Source organism: Oreochromis niloticus, linkage group LG3 (genome assembly GCF_001858045.2).
Source record: "Oreochromis niloticus isolate F11D_XX linkage group LG3, O_niloticus_UMD_NMBU, whole genome shotgun sequence".
Taxonomy (NCBI): domain Eukaryota; kingdom Metazoa; phylum Chordata; class Actinopteri; order Cichliformes; family Cichlidae; genus Oreochromis; species Oreochromis niloticus.
Genome location: NC_031967.2, coordinates 76,667,323 through 76,688,474, shown reverse-complemented (window position 1 = coordinate 76,688,474; position 21,152 = coordinate 76,667,323).

Below are 21,152 nucleotides of genomic sequence, written 5' to 3'. Positions count from 1 at the left end.
GCGCGATCCGTAAATAACAATGCAGAAAATGTATTTGATCTCACCTGACCAGATCAAACGCTTACAGGAAACACACGCAAATGCTTATCGACCAACCATCAGAGACAAGGCTGCAGATGAGCTCGATAGTGAAATGAGAAGTGTATTGGAAACTCGGGGTCTAACCTCCGATGAGAAGATAAAAAAGTATAACATGCTTTTACAAAAGTACCTTGTACTTGAAAGACAAAAATCAGATGAAAGCAGAGAAATAACACTAAGACTCCCTGGGGAGCGTGAAGTAGTGGAGCCTGAGAGATCACATGATTACCAGCAAGAAGAGGCAAGCCAGGAGGGGGAGCAGATGGGTAGTGTGAATAAAGTTTTACAGGACGTATTAAGTCACATAAACCCTCGTTCAAAGAGAAACACTGAATATCTAATGCATAGAATATTAGCATCAAAAGGCCCCGGAGGATGGACCGAGGATGGGGAATTCATGCATAGACAGAAGCCAATACCTGGAAGTCATATGCTCGATCTGATGAAATTCTTAGCAAGCTCTCGGGCAAGTGTAAAACCAACAGGCTGGAGTTTGCTTGCACAAACTTTAGCAGATCTAAAAATACCCCTATCCACCATTACAAACTTATCGGCTAGAAGGGAAATAGCAGCAATAAAAGAGTCGCGAGAAACAGGAGAATACCGCAGATCCTCTGATGAAGATGTTATTGTGAAGAAAAAGAAGAAAAGAAAGAGAATTGCCTTATCACCCACATGGTTAAGTTTCTGATGTAATCCAAACCATAAATAAAAGATTGTGTTTTTTAAAAGTTAATTCTCTCTCATGTTGTTATTTAACAATAAGCACAATACACCACTTTTTCACAGAAACATTCTCAGTTTTATTGAAATTATTTCGAGCACAAATGACAATCGTTAAAAGCTTTCAAAGAACATGAAGTTTGATTAAAATTGCCAGCTTTACATATTAATACACATCTGATAAATCGTTTTACAAAACATGACACCATGCTATCATTTTTGTTTTGATTAGAGCTATATAAAGAAACTATATCATCATAACTCTTTCCACGCGATTTCTGAGCCAAGAAAAATATACAGTGCTGTCCACATACCGTGGATAGTGTTGCTTGTAGCTGTCTTTGATGGAAAGATACTCGTTTAGCATGCTTTTTCAGAAACGTTATAATGCTTTTAGGATAAAAAGCATAATCTGGGGGAAAACCAAATGAGTCAAAAAGTTGGCCCCTCCGTTTTCCTCTAATGATATTGCAAGCCAATGAGTTCCAGGTTTATCCCGTGGATCTGTATTTATAATAAAATATGCAGGTTTTTAAATGAACGTTTGAGTAATGATAATAACTCATCTTCTGCATATACTCCAAAGAAACGGTCCCCAACTAGCAATCTCATTATACTCTCCAATTGGTGGTTGTTCATAATTCAATACAAAATGTCTTGAGCCTCTCAGTAATAATCGACCAAAACTTGTCTTTTGGAGTTGATCTCGAGAATGGAATCATAACATGCATAAACGATCAGTGTAGTTGTATGAGGCAGTGGTACTCTGAAGCGCATTTCTAGTCTCAAATTTCCATTTATCACAGGTGATAAGGCCTGACTGTCATCTGATGGATTCAAATTGAAAACAAACAGTGTATATCCTTGTTCAAACTCCTGTCTGTCAATGCATAAGGAGAGATCCTTTAGGTTTCTTCCGGTAGCGGTGTACAAGCTGTAAAACTCTCTTACGGAGTGATTCTCAGCAAAATTGGGTTGAAACGCTTTGGCTGGAATCTGCTTACTCTCATGACATAAAGCCAGGAACTCCAGATCGTTGTGTTGAAAGTTGAAAGGACATAAATCATAACGCCCTGTAAATGCTTGATGATCGACCATTCCGATGACTAAATAACGGGGGAGTGAACCCAGAAACAGATTCTCATGATGTGATATCCGTGAATTCTCAGGTATTGAAAATGTTTTTACGTTAATCCGGGAGATGGATAAAGTGCATTGGCTTGCATGAGAGCGGAAGCGTGGCCTAAACGTACAGCTGGGACACAGTAACTTTCCGCACATACAATGAAGCTCCTAGAATATTCAGGTGGTAATTAGCATTCTGAGGCGCCATAAGGCTGAAAGCATCGTTGGCTCTCATGAGCTTAACCCTCAGATCCACATTATTGAGCAATAATCGTTCGCAGAAAAAAATATCAGAATGTAACGGGCCCATGACGTGGAACTCTCGCGACCGCTGACTGTAAGCTGCACGCCGAACTAATCCCCTGTTAGGCCCGTTGATTACAATATACGAGTCGTGTGAGCCCGCTGTATCTTTGTAAAACATCCCAGCGCTAAACTGGGTCTTCAAACTTTCTTCTGAGTAATTTAAATATGTTTCTATTATAGCCCTGTAGGGGTGGGTTGAGCTGGCTTGTGAAATCAGTCTGTCGCCCAATGTGACGTCACATTGCGAGAAAATGGTATTTAAAGGGTAATTTATAATTGCAACATTAGCATCTGGATCAATATCAGACCCATCCGCGTTTGTTATCTTCAATCTTAAACTCAGCAATGTGTCATTTAAATCCAGGTAATGCAGCCCGTTTCCAGGCACGTAAAATTCCACAGGTCCCCGATCAGTCAGCGCTGTTACTGGTAATATTTCTGAATAACATTTGTCCTCGATTGAAAATTGGGTCAGGGGGGCTGTGAACAGATCCAGTTCACTCAAGGTGCATTCGCTTGATCGCTCGTGGAGTAAAGACATGGTTGCTTGTTTCTTAGTTTTTTAGAAAATATCCTGCTTCGCCCTGCGTGTTGCCCGTTTGGTGGTTTTAGCGCTCTGTTTCTTTTTGACAGTTTTCCTCCGCTTTTTAAACTCGGTCAGCCTGCGACCCGGAGGCCGTTTAAGGGGTCTGCGCGCAATTAAACTTAACCCAGCGCCCTCTTGCTCTTCTCGTGTGTTTGAGCGACTCAAGTTAGACAGCGAGGAGGTCACAACATCTGTAGCAATCCCTTTGACAGCTGTTTTCAAATGAGGTTTAACGAGGCTGACCCCACGCTTTAAGAATGGGGTTACAAATCTAAACAATTTTGAGAAAATAGATGCTATTCCTCGTCCGTAAATTACGGGCGCCCCTGAAAAGCCTGGCAGCCCGTTACCAGCCTGTGATTCGTAATACTTTATAAATCTATTATTATCCATATTTTTGTTATTAGATGAGATCCTTGACAGGGCGGAAATGTAGCTTTACTATCGTTTTACCGTAGGTAAAGTTTACAGGCTCGTTCTGATCAGTTTTGATTTCAATATGGATATTTTCTATGTGTTTCCGAGCAACAGGAATGTAGTCTGGTTTGTTAAAGCAAAGGTTAACGATATCTCCGTAATTACCCTCTATTCTGACAGTACGCAGCAGGGGCGAATAGCTATCACCTACCAGCTGCAAGGCTGCTATATCTGAATAACAGAATAGATGATAACATCCCGCTTTTATATCTGCAGGATACGGGGCAAATTTGCGCTCAAACCGTTGCCAGACACCTGCCGGTACACCAAGCATATATGCCAGAGGAGGAAAAAACCTGAGTTGATATATACCCCCAGCGGTGAATTCAAACTTTTTAACAATGGGGTGGTATTTTAGATATATATCCGAGTCGATACGTCTAAGGCATGCTTCGATTTCTGCTCTCAGCGTGTTTGCATCCTCGTAAAACCCCGCGCGTATTTTTGTCTTAACCACGTCATCAGACCGCTGCTCAGCGTCACTCTTTTTCCTGAATTCAAAATAAGCCTTATCATTCGGGATATTAAGCCATGTATAGGGATATGAAATTTCAGTGAGAGCCACCTCCCAGGCCCCATCGAGATTGAGATGGTGAGCCAAATCCACACGAAAGGAGCTACTTGTGTTATTTTTAAAAACATTCAGACTTGCGTTTGATGGTAGTGTGACGTAGAAACCCTGCGCCCTGAGAGTCATGCTGAACCGTTACAAAGGCTAGCGGGGTGAGAGTGATGTACGGAGTTCGTTATGTCAGGTTTTTAAGCTCACTGGCTTTAATCCAACTATTAAACTTTTCAGGCCAATTCCTCCATTTCACCAGGAAATAAAGCTGTCCCCTCTGTTTACGTTTTGAGAGAATTTTGTCTATGTGATAAAGCTTATCCTTGCAAAGAGCGATTTTCTGCAACTCATGCTCATAAAAACTACCTATAATTTCTTCCCCATCGTAATCTTTGATTTTATAAACAGGAGGGTCTCTAGGTATGCATTGGTCAATAGTAAATACCTCGCTTGTGAACGTTTGCTCATAACGCTTATCAAAGACACCTCTAACTTTAGAGAGCCTGACAAGATCTCCCTTTTTAAATTTCATGGGCTTTTTTCTACAACGAGACGAAGTGCCATATAGGTTTTGAAATACTAATGCTACATTGTCTGATTTTACTTGATTCGGGGCCATTTTTATGGAACGATGATAACTAGTGTTATAGCTTTGTAATAAATCTTGTAACACATCGATATATCTACGGGTATTTTGAGCAGTGAAATATCTATACATTTTACTTTTAAGAGTTCTATTAAACCTTTCACAGACTGAGGCTTTTAGATCGCTCCCTGTAGCAAAATGATTTATACCATGCTTTTTCATTAAAGATTGAAAACTGGAATTAAAAAATTCCTTACCACTATCTGTCTGTAGCTTTTGAGGAATTTGGCTGTCTTTTAAGACAGCCTCAAAAGCCTTAGTGACCTGAACTCCTGTTTTGTTTTTCAACACTCTTGCATAGGCTTTTTTAGAGAAAACATCTATAACTGTAAGTAAATATTGATAGCCATCGTTATGCTCTGATAATGATCTCATGTCGCACAAGTCTGCCTGAAATTGATTTAGAGGTCTGGGGACAAACACACGGTTTCTCGGAAAGCGCAGGCGTGCGGCTCGGTGTAAGGTGTACGCATCCTGTTCGGCGAGGAAGTTTTGGGCTGTTTGCGCGTTAATCTTTGTACCAGTTTCATCCTGCACGCTTTTAATCAATTTTTGCACTCCACAGAAACTACCGGGGTGAGATGGGTCGTAATATGCCCGTTTCAATAGAATCTGCTCTGCCATGTGTGTTCTTTGAAGTTATGCTTAACTATGGTTTTATTTCATGATCGAGCAGTTACTTATCTCATGTAACAACTTTATGAAAATATTTTATTTGTTGTCATTAAAACATTGCACTTTGATTCTAGTAAAAACAAAAATAACGAGTTTGATTCTTGCAATGATTTTCCAAGAAAGTTTTATTTGATACAACGTTTTTCCAAAAACAATTTATTTTATGTAATGAAAACCAATACATTTGAACGAGTAAAAACAAATAATGAGTTTGATTCTTGCAATGATTTTCCAAGAAAGTTTTATTTGATACAACGTTTTTCCAAAAACAATTTATTTGATGTAATGAAAAAACAAACAAAAAAAACATTACATCTGAAACGAGTAAAAGCAAACAAACAAAAACTTAACAGTAAGAAAAATAATAGGAAAGAAAAGAAAAACAAATACTAGGACAGCCACAGTGAGTAATTGTCATCTAACACTTGATCAATTATTGTACGAGTAACTTCAGTGACACTGGCATCGATTTCTTGCAGAGTGCCCTCTATATCGCGGGCGTCTCTGAGTTCAAAGAGATACGCCTGGGCCACACCTCTGACTTGCTCGGGTGGTGGTGAAAAGCCTTCTAACCGTAAAATTTGTAATAATGTCTTGGTGAAATGTCCGTTCCATACTCTTTTGCAGAGTTCATCATAGTACTTGAAAAAGTAATATTTTTCCAATGGGAAAAGACAAGAATGGCGTCTCTGTGAGGGGTGGGAGACTGCGCATCCTTGACACACGTCTTGTCGGTGTTTCTGGAGTAGCGACATGACAAGGTACTTGAGAGTTAGTTTTATAAGTTCAAAAACGGCTGTGGGGAGTAGAGTAGCGGCCTCGTCAATGTCCAGGGATGAAGATTGTCCACTGCTCACCCCAGGGTGGGGGTCATTTTCTTCAGGCTCTCTGAAAAGAGCCCGGCACACAGGGTCCCCGAAAGCCCAGAGCGAGACACCGGAGACTGGGTTGTTTACCGGGGTCTGTTCGGGTGATTGCCAGCCGAGAGCAGGGTGGCGGGGCGAGTTCCAACCTTGAGGTGATGGAGGCAGGAGCGGCGAATCTGCACGCATAACGGCCGAAGATGATGGCCCCCGGTGGGGACTCTGGGGTGGAGTAGCAAGATCCATCACGGGGTTCCCGGCTGGAGTAGAAGCAGCTGCTGGCCGAAAGGATGCTGGGGTTAGAGCAGAGTGAGTTCCAGAGCTGTGGTGACTCATGGCTGTTTTTACAGACGATGTGGAGGAGACGGTCGTTGCGGTTTTTAAAAAGCACTGGGGAGGAGGAGGCGGGGTAAGGGGACCGGATGAGGGGGGGCAGGGTTATTTTGACTGCGGGGGGTTATTTCCAACCAGGACCAACTCAGAGGTGCGTGTACTTAGCTTAAAAAGCTCTAAAATTCTCCCGTTCTTTTCCCCCACCATCTTTAGCCAGTCTTGAATGGGAATCCGAAGCAATGTGTTGAAAACGCCTGAGTGGGTGTTCGTAAGCTCCAGCACGAACTCATCCTTGCCGGCATTTTCTGCTGTCTGACGACTGGCCTTACAGACCCACCTGCAAAACGGCGTGCTCTTAGTCTCCCACTGCGCATATGTCACGGTTTTTCTCACCGCGTTTAAAGGCTGGTGTTGTTGGGTGAATGGTGGAAACTCATGGGCCCCTTTGAAAACACGAGGCGTCTGCGTTTCTTGGTCCCTTGTTCGCGGTTGCTGGGAGCTCGTATCCTGCAGGCTCTTCTGGATTTCAGGGGTCGCGATGAGGGTCAAAACAGCCCAGTCAGACGAGCTAAAAGCAATCCGTGGTGTCAGTGGGCCAAAACTTTCACCTGCTTTTAGCTGGTAGAAATAGATTTGGCTCTCCGGGAGGCTGGAAGCATAGCCCCAAAATCCCCCGGTGTTGAGAGGGAATCTCTCCTCCAAAGGGATAGCAGATGCAGGCTGGACCCTACAGAGATGCAGCCGTTTGAGCTGCACTGGCTTGGCAGAGGCTCTGTAGCTGGTTACGGGGGTCTGAGAGACCACAGTGAGGTTGGTAGGTCTGGTGGCCATGTTGTTTTGTGAAAAAAGGAGAAAACTTGTTTTTCTGAGAGGGAAAAACTGTTAAATTCAACTTGAAATGTGAGATTATTTATCCTGATGCAGGTGAGAGAATAGACCTATCGCTGAGAAGATAAATCGGCCCTGTATCCGATTGGGTGAGAGGGGTGTGAACGGATCCACCCGGTTGTTATGTAATTGTCAGCGGGGCAGTAAGGTTTACCAGGTATGATTGATATGCACACAGGTAAAAGTACCGCTAATTGTTTTAAACGGTCAGGCGAAGGGGGGTAATAATGGGTATTCGGTCTGAGTACCGCTAATTGTTTTAAACGGTCTGGCGAAGGGGGTATTAATGGGTATTCGGTCTGAGGACCGCTAATTGTTTTAAACGGTCTGGCGAAGGGGGTATTAATGGGTATTCGGTCTGAGGACCGCTAATTGTTTTAAGAGGTCTGGCGAAGGGGGTATTAATGGTATTCGGTCTGAGGACCGCTAATTGTTTTAAGCGGTCTGCCGAAGGGGGTATTAATGGGTAATCGGTCTGAGTACCGCTAATTGTTTTAAACGGTCTGGCGAAGGGGGTATTAATGGGTATTCGGTCTGAGTACCGCTAATTGTTTTAAACGGTCTGGCGAAGGGGGTATTAATGGGTATTCGGTCTGAGGACCGCTAATTGTTTTAAACGGTCTGGCGAAGGGGGTATTAATGGGTATTCGGTCTGAGGACCGCTAATTGTTTTAAGAGGTCTGGCGAAGGGGGTATTAATGGTATTCGGTCTGAGGACCGCTAATTGTTTTAAGCGGTCTGCCGAAGGGGGTATTAATGGGTAATCGGTCTGAGTACCGCTAATTGTTTTAAGCGGTCTGGCGAAGGGGGTATTAATGGGTATTCGGTCTGAGTGGCGGCAGGGCAACGGGGCACCTGGGAGGGGGAGTGGATCTCCGGCGCAAATTTCAAACGAGGTAGGCAGCATTCGGGATGAGCCGGGGAACGAACAAGAAGGAAAAAGAGAGTGCTCTGGTTGCGGGCCGGTGCGGCTCGGAGCGAAGGGAGAACTTAGACTCTGAGCGGGATTTGAGAAAAAAAGACTAAGGATTTGGTTTCAGGATTTTGCCCTGTTATCGAATATAAGGCTTGGGGATAGGAGGTTGACTAGAGGTTATTTCTAGGGGTTTTGGAGAGAAACCGCGGAGGTTTTTGAGGAGTTTCTCCCTGCTTATTTGCCTAAGGATCGCTAGTAAGAACTTAGAGACGGAGCTAGTGATAGGGCTGTTTTTTTGAAGAAAAAAGACTAAGGATTTGGTTTCAGGATTTTGCCCTGTTATCGAATATAAGGCTTGGGGGTAGGAGGTTGCCTACAGGTTATTTCTAGGGGTTTTGGAGAGAAACCGCGGAGGTTTTTGAGGAGTTTCTCCCTGCTTATTTTCCTAAGGATCGCTAGTAAGAACTTAGAGACGGAGCTAGTGATAGGGCTGTTTTTTGAGAAAAAAAAAGACTAAGGCCTTTTGTTTTTCAGGAGGTTTTTTTTTGTTGTTGTTTGTTTTTTGCTGTAAGCCGCTGGGAGCCGCGGGGCGTTTATGGTCGCGAGAGTTTTTTGCGACTCGGACTTTGATTTTAAATTTCTTTGTTCGGATTAAACAAATGCATATAAATTGAAATAAACTTTTCCCACAAGGCATGCACCCTGTATGTCTGGCCATTCTGAACGTTACAAAAGCACAAGTTTAACTAAGCACATTTATACTGGTTTAACACATTTTCACCCATAAACACGGTCCCAGAGACACAGGCCCGGTCCCGAGTCAGGCGCGCGCACGGGCGCGCCTAGACACACAGGCGCGGGGTGCGCGCACTGCGCACTCCTGCGCTGTCATGCGCTGACCCACCACCAGATGGCGTTTCTTTAGGGAAAAAAGGAAAAAGTTTTTAATGGATTAAAAAATAAAAGAATGCTATTTGATATAAAAACTTTCTAAAATAAGCAATTAGTTCTTATTTTTGGGGGAGGAAAAGCAATGAACTAGCATATTTTGGATGAATATCATATTTTTATGAAAATCATAATTTTTATGAATATCATATTTTTTATGAAAATCATAATTTAATTATCATAATTTAATTATTATCATAATTTAATTACTTACTGAGCTCATGAATAATTCATAGAAACTAACACTCAAAAAGCTCATGAATATTTTGACAGAAGGGGTATAATATCCCTCCTCAGGTCTGTTGTTTTATTTTGCAAGCTGGTTATTTGATGCTACTCCAGCCAGGCAGAGAATCCCCCGCTGCCCCGCCCTCTCCTCCCTGTGGGGCAAGCAGCAGACACACCTCGCAAATGGAGGGGACCCTGACTCTCTGCTAATGGGCAAGAGAAAACTGTTTGGTGCCTATGCAATCCCCAAAATGCGCATGATCTCGGGGCAACATGAGTGAGAGCAACTTTTTTTGCTCATGCCCATGATGCCGCCCCCCCCACCACAATGCTGCCCTGGGCAACGGCCCATATCGCCCATATCAAAAACCACCACTGCCTGGGAACAAAACAAGTTATAGCCAAGGGCTAGATTGAAATATTGAGTCCTTTTTGTCTGATTTGCTATTTTTGTTTTACATTTCAGATTTAGTGTGTGCTGCCAGACATCATGGCAGACTGCCAAAACTGATTCCTAATTAAAGGGGAGACCGTTGTGTGTCGTCATAGTTTTACACCTGTTGATCCACTTTCTGTCAGCCACACCTAAAACCTTAAAATCCCTGCAGATTTGTCAGCTGATCATGGCCTGTCCTGTGATTGGCTGAGCTTCATGCTTGGAAAAGTTCTTTCACACTGTTCATCCTGGAGCTGCTTTATGTCCATGATCTGAATGGAAACACATCTGCATCATTGTAGCTACAGTGGATGTTTCAGTGTCAGGACTGAAGGTGGAGCTTTGTGCGTGTTGGGCTGAGGCTGAAGCAGTCGCCCCCAACGGTAGCGCTCAGGCGTGAAAATATGAGGAAAGCCGATGTCCTCCTATTTCCCCACGAGTGATCTGTGGCCGCCCAGACTTCATTCCACAGATGTGCTTTAACAAAGTGTAAAGCTGAACTCTGAGCTGTGACAGTGTGAGCAGTGTGAGAGTGTCAGTAGATGATCAGCAGAGGAAAGTGAGAGCTGCTGTGAGCTGATGTCCTGAAGGGCTTTTAAAGAGTCTCTGAGTTTGACAGGAACATGAAGATGTTTGTGGTGTTTGTGATCCTCCTGCACAGTAAGTACACCTTCCTCTCTCTGCTCTCATCATCAGCTTTTCTCTTATCTCGCTCAGTAATGAATGTGTTGAAGTGCAGCAGGTCTTGAGACATGAGAGCCCAGCGAGTTGCGTCAAAGTCTGCTGAGTTCATGACTTGACTGAATCGGTCTGTCACAACGAACGAGCGGACGCAAGAGCACTGACACTGAAAATGATCAATATCACCAGGAGCTAGATACAAGGTACAAGTGAAAAGGAGCTCCGGGTAATTCAGGGACAAGGGAGGGAAAACCACACACGCTTATGATCACACTCCAGGGATGAAAACACGGACAGGTCCAGGAAGATCTATATAAAAGAAAACAAGTCAGGAAAAGACAGGAGACGAGAATTTACAGGAAATAGCCGGAGCTACACTGACTAGTGTCGTTCAACGATCCAGCAGTGAGAAACACTGAGCTGTCGTCTTAAGCAGTGGCTCGAGTGACAAGATAATGAGCAGCAGGTGAGTAATTATTTTCAGGGGCCCAGGCCTGAGGGGGGAACCCACAACAAGTTCAACCCCTGCAGAGAAGAGTGAGGGAGAGAGAAAGAAGAGAGAAACAACAACAACAGTGCGATCTCAGAGGTGAACGCCGGGGAGACACGGGAAAGCATGACAGTTTCCGTCAAACACTGGATTAGTTTGTCTGGCCGTTTTTCAAAGGCAGCTGGAAAACATGGTTTTTAGATATGCTCTACACTAAAAGATAGAAGATAAAAATATTTCTGTACGGAATATAGATTCCTAATAACAGCAAGATTCCTCCTTGTGAATTCATAAGTAAATATGTCCTGTTGCCTTTGTAACATGTTTTGGAGCATTTGTGGACTGTTGGAGTGAAAAACAGTGACTGTCCTGAAGGAGTGTGACTGCTCATCTGTCTTGTCACACAAGATCGAAATTATGGCCTGTGAGGTTTGTTATAATGCTCCAGTTTCTGTGTTACTGACATTGTATCAATAGTTTTGTGTTTTTTTAATTGGAAAAAGAATGCTGTGTATAATTGAAGCTATTTCGTGTTCTTGGGCTACATGGTGGTGTGGTGGTTAGCACTGTTGCCTCCTAGCATGAGTTCAACTCTGCCCCACTGGGGTCTTTTTCTGTGGAGTTTGCATGTTCTCCTCATGTTTACGTGGGTTTTGCATGGGTACTGTGACTTCCTCCCAATGTCCAAAGAAATGCAATTTATGGTATCCTGACTAGGATAAGTGGAATAGCATGGATGAAGATAACGTTGGTTGTATCCATTCTTTTAACTCTGGGTCAAACACACAACATTCATTTGATTTGTGCTCGCGTCTCTGTCCCTCCAGTTTCCCAGCATGCTCTGGCTGTGGTGGTGGAGGTGAATGAGGGGGAAAGGTCTGTCCTGCTGTCCTGTCTGTACCCAGATTATATACTTGAGGACAATTCAACAGTGATGTGGACTCGCAGTGACCTCGATCCCAAATCTGTCCACATACGACGAGAAATAGGAGACAATCTTAGAGGACAAAACCAGCGTTACAGCAGACGCACATCAATGAATCATTACGCTTTCATCATTAAAGACTTCAGCCTCACTCTGAGGAAACCCATAAAGACTGACAGCGGCAACTACACCTGCTCCATCAGTGCTGGAGGAAAAGAATGGAGACTCAGAGACATCCAGCTGCAGGTCAAAGGTCAGTATCAAATTCTAACACCTGCTGTAATTACATGTCGTATTCAATACTACAGAGAAAGGTGAGAGTATTTCTTAAACGGTTTCTGAAGGTCTTGATGAACCCAACAGGAACATTTGCAGACTTGACCTTTGTGAAAACAGCAAAATATGAGAAGCAAAAGAAATTCATTCTGTGCATGTGCAGATGTAATTGTGTTTACCTCTGGGAGGTTCAGCACACACACATCTGTACATACATTACATACATTAAAATCACACAAATCATTTAGAGGCCTTTTGCTGCCACTTCTACGGTTGACACTGGTTTATTGTCCTCTCAGAACAGCAAGTGGAGGTGAAGGTGGAGAAAGGGGTACAGTCTGTCATCCTGCCCTGCAAAACAACACCTGACCTGCCTGAGGACACCACAGTAGAGTGGACTCGCTCTGACCTCGGACTCATCACAGTCCATGAGTGTTCTAACAGAAATGATGAGCTCATGACTCAGGATGAAGTTTACAGGGACCGAACGAAGATGAATGAAGACCTGCTGAGAACTGGAGACCTCAGTCTGACCCTGAAACAGCCCACAGAGAGAGACAGTGGAGGATACATCTGCACCATCTACAGGGACAAAGACATCCTGAGACAGAAAGTTGTACTGCAGGTCAAAAGTAGGTGCTGGAGATAAAGGTCAAAGGTCAATACGGTAGACACAGTTTAGAGATTAGAAGTCATTTTTTATGTTTCCCCACAGAACCATTTCCATCCTGGTTCAAAGATCTTCTGGTTCTCCTGTTTGTCTTTGTGATTTTTGGAGGTCTTTTATATTATTTACGTCACTATTACATGTCAGGTAAGTGTCTTTCCTACTACACTACCCATAATACCACTGGTTAACAGGTGTCCTCTGGTGGCTCTTTGACTGTGTTCAGAGCAGACACTTGAGATCTTCATGGTTTCTGTGCTGATGTGTGTGAGACATGGCCGACTGTGGAGGCTCAGTCTGTCTGTTCTTCTGCTCTTCATCCAACATGTCTGCAGCACTTTACAGGACGCTGCAGACTAGTTACCAAAGAACGAGTCAGGAACACATCAGGAACAAACTGAGACACAAGCTGACTGAGACTAGAAGACAAGGAGGGGACAGGGAGGTCATGTGACCATCACAGCTGCTGCTGATGTCATCATGTTGTCCTTTGTTGTCCTCTCAGATTACCAGGTGGAGGTGGATTCAGGGGTGGAGTCTGTAAAGCTGCCCTGCAAAACTATATTTAAATTCCTAAAACACACTAAAGTGGAGTGGAGGGACAGAAACAACAGGAAGGTCCACGTGTATCACAATGGCTCTGACCAGGTTAGAGAACAGCACCGGTTTTACAGAAACCGAACAGAGATGAAGAGGAATTTACTGAAACCTGGAGACCTCAGTCTGACCCTGACGTATCCCACTGATGATGACAACTCCACCTACACCTGCACCGTCTACAGCAGGAAGGGAAACATACTGGCAACGAAAAATGTGCAGCTCCATGTCAGAGGTCAGTGCTGCTGATACAGGTCAGAGGTCAGTGCTGCTGATACAGGTCAGAGGTCAGTGCTGCTGATACAGGTCAGAGGTCAGAACATAGTTTTTACTTCTTTTATCCCTGAATCCCACACAGTGCTCCTGTCTGTGATGTGAATCGTGACAACCCCAACTCCAAATCTGTACAGGGGCTTCGCTCAGTTCCTAATACCTAGTGAGAAAACGCATGAATTAAACTGGCAAGCAACACACACATAAAGTTCTCACTAAGAAACCCACCGTGAACTCAACGATCCAGCACCGACTGAAGCTCAGGCACACAGTTAAGTAGAGAGGCAACTGATGAAGGCAATCAGCTGGCTTCAGAGCAGGAACTCTCCTCAGCCTGATGATGCTTGTAATTCTTTCTTTCAGATACACACACCCATGTCCAAACAGCTATACACATACACAGGGACAAGGCTGTGCAGAGATTTTTAAATAGGCGGGTGCTCGAAGTTCAAAAGGAGCACGTAGAAACAGGCCGAATAACAACAAACCACATTCATCAACAATGTAATATGGAATCACATCATACTATATCACTGTCATCAGGTGGGGACAAGGCAAAGCAAACTTAGCCTATGTCTACATGATGGGCACAATGTTGCTGTTGAGGGGTTTCTGCTGCTCCTGCTGCTGATAGTGCTGGAGGACAGGGCTGTGCTGATCTGAGACTGTAGACATTAAAAAGTCCACAGGAGAGATGGTAGCTGATTATACAAGTTTTATGAGATAATAATAAAATGCAAAGATTGGTGAAGGTGCTTGGAACCATAAGGAAACAAAACTGTGGGAAATAAACTAGGCTCTGCCTGTGACTCAGTTTGCCTCTCTTACTCCATCTCCTCATCTCATCTATCACTCTCCACTTTCTGTCCATCAGAATCAGAATCAGAATCAGAAGGGGTTTTATTGCCAAATGTTGAGCAGGTTTACAACATTAGGAAATTGCTGCGGTACTTAGTGCAAACATACTGTCATATAACGCTTAAATAGACATAAAAATAAGAATTAAAGAATTAAAAGTGCTAAGTAGATAGATATATACATGAGTGCAGGTGATGATCAGTGCCAAACATGGAATGATGCAGTGAACACAGTGTAGGGTCATGTGTTAGTGGTGGGAACAGTCATGTGGTTATTGTTCATGAGTCCAACAGCAGAGGGGAAGAAATTGTTCTTGTGGCGAGAGGTTCTGGTGCGAATGGACCGGAGCCTCCTGCCTGAGGGGAGCAGGTCAAACAGACTGTGTCCAGGGTGAGAAGGGTCAGCTGTGATCCGAGCTGCTCGCCCCAGTGTCCTTGAGGTGTACAGGTCTTGCAGAGATGGGAGTCTGTAGCCAATCACCTTCTCAGCAGAGCGCACAACACGCTGCACTCTCTGCTTGTCCTTGATAGTGGCTCCAGCGTACCACACGGTGATGGAGGAGGTGAGGATGGACTCGATGATTGCAGTGTAGAATTGCATCATCTGAGAACAAGGCACAGTTTGCTATTGCATTAAATTATCCACACTTCACAAATCTTGCACCTAATCCATACAAAGTAATGATAGACAATGTTATAGAACTGTTCTTACGAAGCATTTATAGACAGTGTTATAGCATGAATAATAATTTTCAAAAATCTAAATACATAAAACAAACACTAATATTATCTGTTTCTTAATGTATTTTCTTTAACATATGGCGTGTCTTTTTTAATATCATAATCATAATAATCCATGATTATGCTGATATGCATATCAGCATTTTCCTCAGAAAGGCAGGAAAAGCCATGTAACTTACTTTAAAACTAAATATGTTCCCTAAAACCGTGGACAGAGCTACAGACCCATGACAGCTGTCTTTGTAACATGTTTTAATACTTTGTTCCATTTAATTTGAAGAAGCCTTTTAAAAAGTCGGTGATCACAGTCGGCCTCTGAAGCTCAGTTTTTAAAACCTTACGATGTAACTACAGCTCAGCCCATGCAGCAGTATATGAATGACTAAGATTATATTGCAGTTCTCCTCACTGAAGTTTGGGTTAGGGATAGTTAGTAGTCTGTTAACAGCATCCTGCCATGCGATTATATTTGTCCCTAACCTTTGGGAACCCTCAGGTTAACTTTGAGTCGAAAAAAGTTAGCGTTCATCCTCCAGCCTTACTGTGTTCATGCTAACCATAGCTTTGTAGCTAGCCACCACATAGGATGATATTAAAAATTATATACCAGCTAGTCCAACTTCAGTAATCCTACAAACACTACTGCTGTTTAGTTTTCTGTCTTCACTTTATGTTGGAAGTGATAGCAGAGCTGTACATTTAAATTTTTGTTGTGGTGGTTAAGCTGCCAGATTTTTGGCTTCGCTAACTCTCCGCTGCTGACCGCGAAGGATTACCGCTATCTGGCAGAAAAAGTGGATCGCACTCTCCTGGCTACCAGGACCTTCATCATCCAGGCGATAGTTTCTGACTCACCGACGGCATCTCCCACGCCCCACTGATTCTCCCGGGGGCCTTCGACTCATCAATGGTGGCTGGGATTGTGGCACAGCAACATCACAGAAAAGGGCTGTGCTATTACAATCAGCATGACAGTGCCGTGCCGCCTTTGCAGTTTTAAGGCCCAGGGAAACGAGCCGCCAGCACTCTGTAGCAGCTGCGACCGTTTTTGGTTTCTCCAACAGCTTCGCACTGCTAAGATGGCAATAAAATGTACATGCTCTTTGCGAGCTCGTTCCCGCTTCGTAACCAGCGCGCCCAGCTGTCAAGGGCAATCATTGGTTAATGGTAGCCATGTGAATGACACAAGCCAGATGCTTTTGTTTAGCAAAACTGTGATTAATAGTTAACTATTATTGTTGTGGGGCACAGACAGGACTCCACACACACGTACACACTTAAAAAAAAATTTAAAAAAGAAAAGTAAAAAAAAAATGCCTCAAGAAAAGGGCACTTTGGGCATCCATCAGGAAAGGGGCAGGTGCTCAAGTCAAAATACAGAAAAGAGAGTGTGCTTACACAGACTGGATAAACCTAAAACCCAGAAATGTCAACAGGCCCATTACAGTGCTTGTCATGGGCCTATCATGGGTCATGGGCCTGATACTCATGACCCATGACAGGCCCATGACAGGCCCATGACAGTGCTGCCATCAAATTGCCTCTCTTTGCTTTGACTCTGTCTCCAACAAGAGGTGAAGCAGATGTTCTTATATTAATGGAATCACTAATACAACAGATCAACTGAAAATTAATAATGAATCTGCTGAAACAGATTTCTTTATTAATGAATTGTACTGATTAGTCTGTATTTCTCTCAGCTGAGCTCTGTTTCTGAAAGAAGAACTCGTTCATGTCACAGAACAAACGTCTTTATGACATAATGTATCTGGCATGCAGAGAATCATGTTCATTTAGATTTTGCTGACATTTAAAATTCAGTTTTGCTTTTAGTTTGAAATGTTTTTATTTCCAATACTTTTTTAGTCTGAATAAATCAAACTTGCTCAGGTATCAAGATGGCAAATAAATCTTTGACTCTGAAATAAAACAGCAGAGTTCTTTAAGACAGAGCTCTGTTGCTGATTGAATAGAAACCAAATGAGACACAGTTTCTGTTCAGTGGGACATGTTTCAGACTGGAACCAGTCAAACTTGATTTTATTGCAGAGATGTCATTTTCTCCACTCAAATAAAACATGTTCAGAGCTGCTTCTGCTGCACAGCTCATGTTGTGTTTTTTCTCCTCTCAGTCCCCCAGGTGGAGGTGGATTCAGGGGAGGTATCTGTCCTGCTGCCCTGCAAAACTACTATAAACCTGCTTAAAGATGCTAAAGTGGAGTGGATGACCAAATTCAACAGGAAGGTCCACGTGTATGAGACCGGATCTGACCAGCTTGAAGATCAGGACAACTATTACAGAAACAGAACACTGATGAATAAAGACCTGCTGAAAACTGGAGACCTCAGTCTGACCCTGAAATACCCCACAGACTGGGACACAGACATCTACACCTGCACCGTCTACAACAGGGAGGGAAAAATAATCCTGATGAAACAAGTGGAGCTGAAAGTCAGAGGTCAGTGCTGTAGATGCTGCTGGGTGTGAGCTGCAGAAGAAGAAGATGAGATGATGAGAGTTTCATGAACATAAATCTTATTTTGTGCTTTAGACTGTTTATGAAATTTGTTGTCCTCTCAGTCTGTCAGGTGGAGGTGGAGGAGGGGGCGGAGTCTGTCGAGCTACCTTTCAAAACCACAGAAGACCTGCCTGCAGATGCTAAAGTGGTGTGGTGGAACAATGATGACAGGAAGGTTCACGTGTATAAGAACGGCTCTGATCAGCCTGGAGAACAGCACCAGGTTTACAGAGACCGAACGAAGATGAAGAGAAGATCTCTGCTGAAGCCTGGAGACCTCAGTCTGACCCTGGAACAGCCCACAGAGAGAGACAGCGGGAGGTACAGCTGTAGAGTCTACGGGGAGATCAAGAGATACAAAAGAGTGCTGCTCAGAGTCAAAGGTTTGTGTGTGTGTGTGTGTGTGTGTGTGTGAGTGTGTGTGTGTGTGTGTGTGTGTCTGACTGTCTTGTGTCTCCTCTGCAGGGAGAGTTCAGGTCCAGGATCAAACAGGGGACATCAGGAACAGAAGCAGCTCCATTGATCCGACTCCTCTGATGGCTGATCAATCAGTTTGATCTGTGTGTTCTTTGATTATTGATCAGTGATGTCAGAGTGGAGTCAGTGTGATGTTGTTGTTGTGTGTTTGAGACTTTTAGTGTCCATGAAGGTCTCTGCTGCCGTAGATCCTCTGAACTGTGACAGAGGTCTCACTCTGGAGGAAACTCTCAGCACTTTCCAGCAGCTCCTCCATCATGGAGGACGTTCCTTCACTGTAACAGGTGGAGGAGAGAGGAGAGGAAGCACAGGTGGATCCTCTGAGGAAGACATTAATGTTATTACATGAGTGGAAACATCATAGTAAAGATAAATCTCCATGTGTACGATCTCTGAGGCTCAAATCAGTCCAGTCAGATCTGTTGTCCCTTCTATGTAGGGTTGCCAACTATCCCGTTTTATCTAGGATGTCCCGTAAAATGACCAACATAGGTTTCTGCAGTATTCTACCTTAAATGTCCCGTATAATTACCGTTACCTGGAATGTCATTTTCTGACTAACAGCTGGCACTCTAACAAATACCAAAACTGATTTGACTGCAATTACATCAGAAGAGTACTTGTGTGCAGTCACATCTGTCAGTGATGCCCATCACACACACCAGGTGTGAGGAGTAATACACGATTCTTAAAAATAACGTGCTGTTTGGTCTGCGTAACATAACATACTGGGTAACTGAGACCTGTACTTACAATATTTTCTTTGAATATTTTTCTTTTTTGCTTATTTTTCAAGGTAATGCACATGTGATTTCTATCATCATTTACTGTATTTTCTTTATTGATTTAGATGAGGTATTGATTAAACTGAATACCATTATTTTACTGCATTTTGACTGTAAGAATATGAACATACAGTGCATATTTACACTGTGCCCAGCTGGCTGTGCATTGTGCTTCTGCCACACCAGTGTCCCTTATTTGATAGTTACAAAGTTGGTGACCCTACCTCTACCTCAGTGTGATTGTTTATATAAGACCTGCCCCGGCGCTATAAATGCAAGCAATTTAATTATAATCAGGCAGGTGTACTTATCTTATTTTTATAATAATCCCCATTAATGTCCCTGTTCAGTCAAGAGAATAAAAATACCCTCTCTGATCCACTGTGGTTTTTCTTCTGTGGTGTTTCTGACGTTTGAGGATGAGACCAGAGTTCCTACAGCTTCAGGAAAGTTGGATTTAAAACTTTAACACCAGCTGTGTCCTTGTTAGCAATAAGCTAACATTTGTAGGCTAACGTGCTTGAACCTGCATTCTTATGTATGAAGTTTGAAACACTTCCTACACAACCTACAACACACTGAGTCAGGATACAGAGATATCCAGGTAACCTCTGTGCACCTCACTTCTTCAGAGGGTACATCGCCATGGCTACAGAGTCTGCAGACCTAACTTGCTCTGGAGCAGATTATTTTTGAGAATAGAGTTCAGCAGGAGTATAACTATCACCTGTGGCCAATCAGATCTCTGGAATATATCATCATTATTCCTGAAAAACCCCTCAGACCTCAGAATGCTGATGGTCAGAGAGAGAGAAGTTTTTATCTGATGAGCTTCAGTAAGAAATACAGATTATTACAAACTTTTTGGGGAGAATCTGTTTGTACTTACTGACTTCATATAAACATTCATATAGACTTAATTTTTATATTTCACTTTACTCTCAGAGTATCAGACACCATCACAATTAGTCACACACATCTAACCATAATTTACTGGATTTACAATTATAATCCACCAGCTAAACAGCTTGCAAAGAAAAAATAAAGAAATAAATAAAGACAGATTTCTCATCTGCCATGTATTTCTTATAATTCTGCAGGTCATTCCAAAAGTTACACTAAACACACATTTTTCCTGTTGGTTGGATCTGCTGTATGTAACGTAAGATTTTCAGATTTAGTTATTTACTTTGATACAGTAATTAAAAAGGTAATAAGTCAGCTAATCAGCAAAGCTGAGGCACCTTAAACCCTAAAATGTTTCTCCCACTGAAAACGCTACGTCCAGATGAACACAATCAACCTTTGGAGATTCCTGTCTGATCGGTTCAATGCAGATATTATACTTTGTTGTAACAGCATCAGTCTTTACATCCAATCTCATTAGGTGGGGTCATCACCATGGAGACATACTGGTCATCTTTCTTATGAAGTTTAAAGTGATATCTGATGTTCATAAAGTCACTGTCCTGTAACTGAAAGTAAAGTCATGCAGTACTAAGATTAGAAACAATTACCAGATATCTCCAGCAGGGGGCGCAGTGCTGTTAAACTACCACATAGTTTCCTCTCTTCAGTCATTACACATGAGCTGAGGAACATTTGTGTCTGAGCAGCTTTCATTGTAAACGTAAATATTTAGGCCAGAGTAAAATAATCGGTTTTATCTGAAGTTAGATGATCTTTATGTAAGACATTCCTGCATCTTTATAGACAAACATAACACTTATTCCCTCACTATTAACAGGTGCAATTCTGTCATATGTATGCAGTTTCATGAGCTCATAGAATTACTTTCATTTACTTATCAAAGAGAAACTGTGACAGAAATGTCCTGAAACCTGAAAAGATTTGAAAATTAAACCTGTTAAACTGCCTAAAGAGAAGAAGAAAAACTATCTGGAATCCAATTTAGTTTTTGTTTCATCAACACTGCAGCTTTAATGATTTGATGGTACAGTGTCACAGATCCCTTTACAGGACAGAATTCACCTGGTGTGAGTCTGTCAGCAAGAAACAGCCACACCTCCACAGGTGAACCAGCAAATCACTGCCGCTGTCCCCAAACACT